We start from the raw sequence: 8697 nt of genomic DNA, 5'->3' as shown, positions 1-8697 counted from the left end.
TCCTGCCACTCCTTCAATTCCTGTTTCTCGGTGGTGGAGTGCATCATAATATCACACAGTCCTCCTTACTTCTTCTTGGCCACTTTCTAATTCTGCGCAGCCATTCAGCCACCGATAACAAAGAGGGAGGCTGGGCTCCCAAGGTCATCTCTGTGAAGCCAAAATGAAACATTTTACAGAAGCAGTATTGTTTGCTTTAAAACACAGCCAGTACTCACACCCTGTCACTAACTGGCTGACCCCAGGCAAGCACACATGAGCCACAAGACCCACAAAATTGTAAGTAGCTGCAGGGGCAGGGAAAATCACTCTTCCTGGACCCTGCTGTACACTCGGCACATAGCTCTTGGGGAGAGCCAGCATATCCCCCAAGACTCAATGGGGGATGTCACACTGTACACAGGTTGTGTTTAATTCCAATTTCAAACAGGAATAAACTCATTTGATTCACACTGTGACATGCCTTTTACACTTGGGTTTGCCCTGGTGCAACAAAAGTGGTTGCTGAATCCTGAATATAGACAAGGTCTATGGGCCTGATTCTCATATATACAAATGCCCCTTTGCACCATTCTAGCATAGAGGTGTGTGTATGTATTTATTTACATTTATGTAGTCCCACTTGAAGGCCCTCTCACACTGCCAGAGTGGTGTAAAAAAGAATCAGACCCTTAGGCTCTAAAGCTACATAGCTTGTGTTCTGTTACCATCACCCTCTTCTCTCCTATTTTATGTTGCACTCACTTGGTGCAAACCTTGTGTTACAATTGATTGTTTGGGGCAGGGACTTTGTCTTCCCATTAATTTGTACAATGTGTAGCCACTTTGGGCCCTGATACTGAGTGGGGCCTTTTGCCACTACCACGGTAATCACAGAAGCTATAGTAATGTGTACAAGAATTAGGAGGGAGTCTGGAAGAACTAAGTGGTACAACCCCTTTATAAACTAGAACTTTATTAATAATGAATTGTTACTGTTTGTATTTACTGTTAGCGTTATGAATAGGATAAACATTTATGTAGCCACCATCATGATAGTGTCTGGGTGTCTGGCACCACCAACAAGCAGCACCAGTGCAGATAAAATAAGGCCAGGGAGATGTTAGGAATGGGACATATGGAACATTGTGAATTCAAAGTTCTGAGCCACAGCTGATTCCCCAGTGTCTCACCCACACATACTAATGAGGCATAAAAGTCTGGTAATCTCAGTTTATTTTCCATACAGGTGTAAAGCAAAGGGTAAGTGAAGCTCTGGTGTAATTACTACCTACCAAGACAAAAATTACAGGCACCCAGTCATCTTTTGTCCAAAGGTAAGTAGACTATAACAGTTCCCCAACGATGGGGGGCAGTGTCCAAAATATGTCATGTGGCTCAAGGTACCAGAGCTTCCCTAACACCAACCCATGCCTTCTTTGTTATCCCCTTGCAGGTTGACAAACTGTTCATAGCAAAACACAGAGACATCAGTACAGTTATCACAGGATTTTGATGGAGATGATGGAGGCTGGTGAGGATGTGGGAAGAAAAGGCAGGGGCCCTTTTCCCCCCTTTGTTTCCATCACACTATCCCTTTCAAAATGAAAAACTAGAACACATTACAGAAAAGGAGAAGAGTTTTCTTCCAATGCCAGCCTTTTTGCTCTCCCATTGTCTTTTCCCTTCCATGCAATTTCATTCACCCAACCCACCAGTTCACCAGCACTTACCCTCATTCCCAAAGTCACTCATTTTCCCCATTCACAACTCCATTCACTCCCCTGATTCACCCATTCCCTGTGTTCAACCACACTCTCATCCATATTTCCTGACACCTAACCCTACCTATGTCCCTCGTCTCAAAACCTGCTACATCTCCAGGACTCCCTCAAACCTAACACCATGGCTCTGAGAACCCCAATTGCCACCTGACTACTCCCAGCACCTTAGAACCTCTCTTCATAGCCCCATATGCTGCCAGTCAGAACCACTCCTCAATTCCCTAGCTCTAAATCTCACTCTGACCCCAGCTCAAACACTTCCTGCCCTTGAAGCTCAGAAATAAACCTGAGCAGAAAATCCCCCTCCCTTTTCTACACACAGCATTGAAGTCTGCTGGCTCTGAAACCCCCTCACCCGAAATCCCCATTCAGTCTCACAAGTTTGGGCTGAAAATAAAGGATATCCACTGTAATGCAGGACAGTGGAAAGGTTTGGTCCTTTTCTTCCCTTTTTTGGAGAATCAAGGAAATAATGGCTGGACTAGAGACACGGACCTTGTTTTCTGAGCAGAAATAAAATACTTCTGCTGGAAACTGGAGCCAACTGTTGTTCAAAGTATTTCATTCAATCCTAATGAAAATCCATCCATTTTTCCCACCAACATGACACCTAGACTAGCATCAATCTCCTCTTTAATAATATATTTGTTTCTAATCAGAAAGACTTTCCCATATCAACACCTTCTCATAAAAGCCTCTTTCTTTGTGCAAGGAAGATTCAGTTTTCATTGTTGAACAAGACAAGTCATATGGGTCAAGGATTAGGGTAAAACTGCAAAGGGCTTGAGGTTATTAACTGTGGATCTAACATTACTGTGGAAATAAGTTGTTTACGTTCACCCATCATGATCTCTAAGGAGAGTGATTTAATGGCTTCTTCATCTCCATGTACATAAGGGTTGGAATTTAACAATGTTATGTTGACCTTATCTTTGCTCTGTTCATCGATTTCCTTCCTTAAGATATTTAAGGATACTAAGTTGGGGGAGTTTGCTTCAAACCTGTCTCTTCTCACAGGATTTAAATTCAGCTAATAAAAATATTAATTCTGTTAACATTCTGTAACACAAGATTATCTCACTCTTAGGCGGGGCCAGTTCTGACTATAACCCCAACCCCCAAAAGAAGGAACACATTCCTTATTGTGGCCCAGTTGATAGCAATAGACTTCTCATAAAGAATCACACTTCATTACCTAACATGATTTATTTTAAATTAAGTTTGACAGCTTCTTAAATTATAGGGACAAGGCCAAATAATTCACAATGCGGTTACCATTGTGTTGTTTAAATGATAGTATATAGTGTTTCACCTCTGCAAAGCTTGCATTTGTTTTTTGTTTTGTTTCAAATCAGTATGCTTTTCTAAAACCCACTTATACCTGGAAATACAGAAAGCTGCATGTGAGCTATGCTTGTTGTAGTTCAGAGTCTGTGTGTGTGTGTGTGTGTGTGTGTGTGTGTGTGTGTGTGTGTAGGGGGGTGGATGACAAAGATAGCTTTAAGACACTCTTACACTCCACCAGTCCTGGGGACAGCCAACTGCTGAAGTAGAGCACTCTGTTTATGTTAGCTGCTAATACCTCATTCCTCCAAGGGCTATTCTGGCAGCCAGTGATTTCCAGGGTATAGTGACATCCCAGCCATGCACACTTTACCCCAGCAACATCCCCTGCACTGGGGGAATCCTCCACTATGAGTTTGTAAGTTACAGGTTTTTCTTTGTTTGTTTGTTTGTTTGTAAGCAGAATTTGGCCTATAGAATCATTATTACTGGTAATAATGCATGAGCCAGAAACAACCATACATAGTTCTCAGAGCCAAGGTTCAGTTTGCATGGCTGGAAGTTAAGGGTGGAAAAACTTATTAAAAAGGTGGTGGTTGTTGTTTAAATCTGAGTAAGTGTGATCCAGAATCACTGAGGGAAAGTAAATATAGAACTCCACTATGCCATTTCTACGGAGTCACTTTTCAGAGTCGAGATGCACTAAGTATTCAGGGTGAGACTTTCGGGTGCACTTCCCATAGTACAGCACCCATAAGTGCAGCCCAGAGCAAAGGTGACACTTACAGAAGGATTACAACAAGGATTGCTCCAAGTTACAGCACACCTTTGGGCTGCCTACAGGCCGCTCTGTAACCCCGAGCTGCTCAGAATCGCCAAAGCAGCACACACTACAGACATACTTCTCTTGCCCTCCCCGCCCCCCGCACCTCCCCTCCCACCACAGGCCAGCAGTCAGCACCCCCTTATATTAGGGTTTGTGAGGGTCCCTAATGAGGCTGTCTAAACGGGCTCCACACAATGCCTGCACTGGGGAAGTTCTCCCTGGTCCCTTGCAGCACTTTTAGGGCTCTTCTTCACTAACATAGCCGTGTCCAGGGGCCAGAGTGGAAGAGAGAGTCCCTCCTCCAGATATGCAATGGGCATGCAGCTTCAGCAGCAGAGAGTGCTACCCAGGGTGCTAACACGGTAACCAAACTGGAAGAGAGAAACGATAGAGGTGTGTTGTGTACCTGTAGGAGCCTGTAGTGGGATCAGCCACTTCCTTGCACCCACTCCTGGCCAGGGATGCCTATGCAATGCCCCACTAACAATTTCTCCCTCAAAGGGATTCTTAAACAGACACCACACCGGCATTTATTGTCCATTCTCCACCTTGTCTCAAGGGCCCACATTTAGTCCTGTAAATGAAGCTCCAAAATAAAACAAAATCCCAAGACACAGTCCATCAATTTTACCTTCCTGTTGGATCATTCCCACTTGTAATCTCAGTAGGCAGGCCATTTGTCCAGTTTAGAACCAGACAGTCCTCTTCTGGGTGTTTTTGTCCGGTATCGGATGGGGTATGCTATTTTTAAGAGTGACTCGGCGACCTCCAGCATAACTTCAAACACACCATGCATGCAAAGCCACAGGGCAGCACACTCTTAAAGATGTTGCCTCCCCCACCACCATGTGGCATGACCTCACATGCAGCCTGCATATGAGATCACCCCAGCAGGGGCAGGGCAGCACATGCCTCAAAATGGCCTCCACCATACAGCATGCCCTCATATGCACTATGAATGACAGGTCACAACAGTGGGGGTGAGTCACAACCGCAGGGTCAGGGTCACTTCATTCCAGAATGTCCAGTATTCAGGAAATGCATAAGTGGCCACCCTAAGTCTCAAGAGAAAAGCCTACACCCCAGGTCTTTCTCCTGCAGCATCGTCATGCTCAGCAGTCTCCAATTCACCCTGTTGCCAGGCCTTTCCTATTTTGGCAGGCCATTCCCACACCTACCTGGCTGGAACCTCAGGTTCTGGCTCTAGCTTCCAAATCCCTTGGTCTCCACATCTTCTCCATAGAAGCCTCACTTACCTCTTGCAGTTTTCTGTGTTTTCCCCCTTCAGTGCAGCCATCTACTGTCCTTTATAAGGAATTGCCTGCTCCAACCCAAATGTGCCTTTGTAGTAATCAGGGTTGGATAGCCCAGCCAGGCCACTCTGTTACAGAGCCAGTGTTGTGCATTCACTAGCCAGTATATATTTTCCCATTTTAAAGAAACTCGTGACTTTGGGATGTTCAACCTGAGGGGTCCCAGTTTTCCGAAAGCGCTGAGTAACTGCTTTTAAAAATGGAGCCTTTTTAAGGTGTCTTAAGTGGGGCATCTAACACCACTAATTCATTTTGTATTCAACATTAGAGTTGTGCCCTGTGGTACAAAAAGCTACTATATTTATTTTTATTACTTCAGATCCCTAGAGTTCCAGCACAAGGGGAATTACAACTCGCGCCATTCTCCATCTTCTGCTGAGCTCTGGAAAAATGTGATCCTGGGAGGTTTAAAAACCTCACACTTCCCACCCACCTTCCTGGACAGGGTAATTCTGGGCTCCACATTGGTTCTTTCTTAACCTTGGCTTCAGCTTGCTCCACTACAGAATCCTGAATTGATTTGACACCTCCACCCACTGGACAGAACCTCACTCCTCCTCATAACAGTGCTTCACAGTGAGTCAAAATTTCTAGTAAATGGCCAGTCTCTAGGTGACAGCCACATGGATATTACAGAGTCCTAAGGGTTAAAGAAAGAAAAAATAAGTGTTAGACAAGACATGCATGTTTTGATATCAGAGAGGAACCTGTTTATTTTTAATACACCAGAGAAATTACTGAAGCACAAAATAGCCATGTGAAAATATGAACTTAGCTTTGCTGCCAAGGTCTGCTGAGCGAGCCTCCAATGCTTTGGAGACATTTTCATTTCTGCATCCAATTTTTGCAAGATTGAAAACAAAAATAAAACATGGTTATAGCAGATGAGACCACTTTTTCTTCATTTACAATAATTTTGCACATGTCCCTTTTGAATTTAAAGTACATGCATGTCTCCCACCAGTTTTATGAGGTGCAGACCACATTTTACAAGAGAACCTCCTGTTCACCCCCGTGAACTGGAATTCTGAACCATAAGGAAATGACCAAGAACTGTCCCCCAAATGAAATCAGGAATCCACTCTGGAGATACTGTATATCCTCCATATTTTCTCAGTATAATTCTTCCAAGTCTGGAAAGCATTTTAGGAAAAGGAAGATTCTGTCAAGCGAAAAAGAACCTGAGCTAGATACATTTACAACCCAAAGTAAAAGAAGTATCCCATACAATTATACTAGAGCAGCTCTCTTTTGGCTGGACAAAATCAAATCAATTTGCAAGCAAGTTGAAATTAAAAATAAATAAATAAATAAATAACCAAACTAATTTTTTGCACTTACATACTGCCTATAAGAACTTCAAAGCACTTTATAAATATAGATGAATTAAACCTCCATCACAACCCCAGGAAGGAGATAACCATTATTTGTCCCATTTTAGAGATGGGGAAAATGAAATACAGAGGGATTAAGTGAATTGCCTAATGTCACATAAGAGTCCCATTATAAATAATAAGGTAAAGAGCATATGCAAAATCATATCTGGATCTGGGTTTTGGATTCCAAACACCTCCAAAGATGAGTGTTTGATTTGAGTTCATATCTAATAATTATTAATTAGTAGGACCCTTTGCCAAGATATTGTGGATTTCAGTATATAGTTCACCAGCTTTTCTTTAACATTCTCCCTTCCAAATAGTGATAAGGGAGAAGATAATTTTAATCTCTTTAATTTAATCTCATAAAATACAACCCAAATCGACATAAGGTAATATGATGATTTATTTTTGGCTATTTGAGGCATTTGGGAATGTATCCTGAAGAGACAATATTGAAATAAATCATTTTATACATTGGTAAATATCTTCTTTTGGAGAAAATGTTGGTTAATCAAAAATTTAAAGGGAGCTATTTTGTGTGAAAGTCTGCACAAAAAACAAATGATGAAGAAGCGCTCTTGGTGGAGAAAACAGTTTCTAACATATCTTTTTCTATAGCATTATAGTCAGGACTGTTGTAGCCTGCAGCATGCTAAATCTAAAGTTTAGGTTGATAGTCTAAAATGATAGCTTAGAAAAAATGCAAGTTGCTACGTATATTGTTTCTTAAGTTAATTTTGCCTTGTTTTTTAAAATGTACTTTTGTGGAAATTTAGCTGAGGGCAATGGATGAGGGCAAGCGGGCAATGGATTCACTGGTATCTGATAGTGAGTTTCAGCTGCCCTGACCAGTTCTGTGTACCCCAATTCATTAATGTCATAAACTGTATCCGATATGTCTCATGTAAGGAATCATAGATAAACTAATTTTTTAATCATTAATGTTCTTGCATCGTGTATATACAAAATAACCCCCAGGGACCATACAAATATGAAGGAAATAAACACATTTTAGTTGTACATCTGCCAAGTCTGGGTAGTGGGTAAACAGGTTTCTCTCAAACAAAAGATACAGCAACACCTCCAGCAAAGTGTCGTCAGAGTCCATTAGTGATCACATGTCAAATGGCCATTCATTTGCATCACAGGGGGCAGGAAGAGATCTATTTGCATTTTAGCAAACACCAGCAGGGAATGAAATCAGCATGGAACTTCCTTTACTGTGAGACTCCAGGTCTCCTTTCTCACACTCTGAATGAACTTTATTTTGGGGTGTAATTTACAGAATAATCCATTTCAAAGGTTCACTGGACCATAAAAGGGAGGAGCAAAGACCCCCAAGTTATCTCTCACTTAGGAAGAAAAGGGGAATTAGCACCCTGTACTTCTTTGGAAGGACTTGACTAAAAGACAGTCAACTATGCCGGACAAAGAGTGATTAGTGAGAGAAACCATTTTAAACAAAGGCTGTTCCTTGATAGATTAAATTTTAGACATCTAGATGCATGTTTTTCACATTTATTGCTTGTAACCATTTTTTAAATTTATTTTACTGGCATCACTTAACCTATGTCCTGATGTTAATAAAGTTGTTTATTTTAATCTAAATCAATCTAGGGAGGTATTTGAATTGAAGTGATTGTTAACTCCAGTTAATGTGGCAAGCTGCTGGGTATTGACTCTTTAAAGTAGCAAACAAACCTTATCATTCACCTGAGTAGTCCAGTGTAGCGGGGCAGTCATCCCACTCCAGCACTGAAAGGGTTAAAAGCCAGCCCTTGGAGAGAACTGGGGCTGAGAGCCAATAAGAAGAGGCTGGGAGGCAGCCAATGAGGGCCAAGCCAGGCCCTGTAAAAGAGCTGCCGGGCCAGAAGGCAAAACAGTCTCTCTCTAGCTTTTGAGAGAGTCTCACTCCAGCTTTGGAGTGGAAAGGACCTAGCTGTCTGGGAGCACAGGGTACTGGAAGCAAAGCAGTGCTGGGGAAGGGCAAGAGAAGCTGGGGAGCTCCAGCCTGGCAACTCCCCAGGTTGAGGCCTTGTTAAAGGCCTAAGGAGGTACTGGGGCTGCAGAGGTGCATCCTAGGGATAGGCAGAGGCAGCTGATCCACCCCTCTTGCCAGTGTCGAGTGGCCA

At 42.6% G+C, this 8697-nt stretch overlaps 1 long non-coding RNA gene across 1 annotated transcript; it reads left to right on the top strand.

Annotated features, from left to right (window-relative positions):
- The first annotated feature begins 234 nt into the window (after positions 1-234).
- Positions 235-6345, top strand: LOC142070663 (uncharacterized). The gene is made up of 3 exons (XR_012666611.1): positions 235-279; positions 1229-1316; positions 5506-6345. It is a non-coding gene; the product is annotated as an uncharacterized LOC142070663 (long non-coding RNA).
- Positions 6346-8697: the final 2352 nt, after the last annotated feature.

The sequence above is a fragment of the Caretta caretta genome, chromosome 1, assembly GCF_965140235.1.
Source record: "Caretta caretta isolate rCarCar2 chromosome 1, rCarCar1.hap1, whole genome shotgun sequence".
Taxonomy (NCBI): domain Eukaryota; kingdom Metazoa; phylum Chordata; order Testudines; family Cheloniidae; genus Caretta; species Caretta caretta.
The sequence above is the reverse complement of the archived record's forward strand: the minus strand, read 5'-3'. Positions and strand labels throughout refer to the sequence as shown.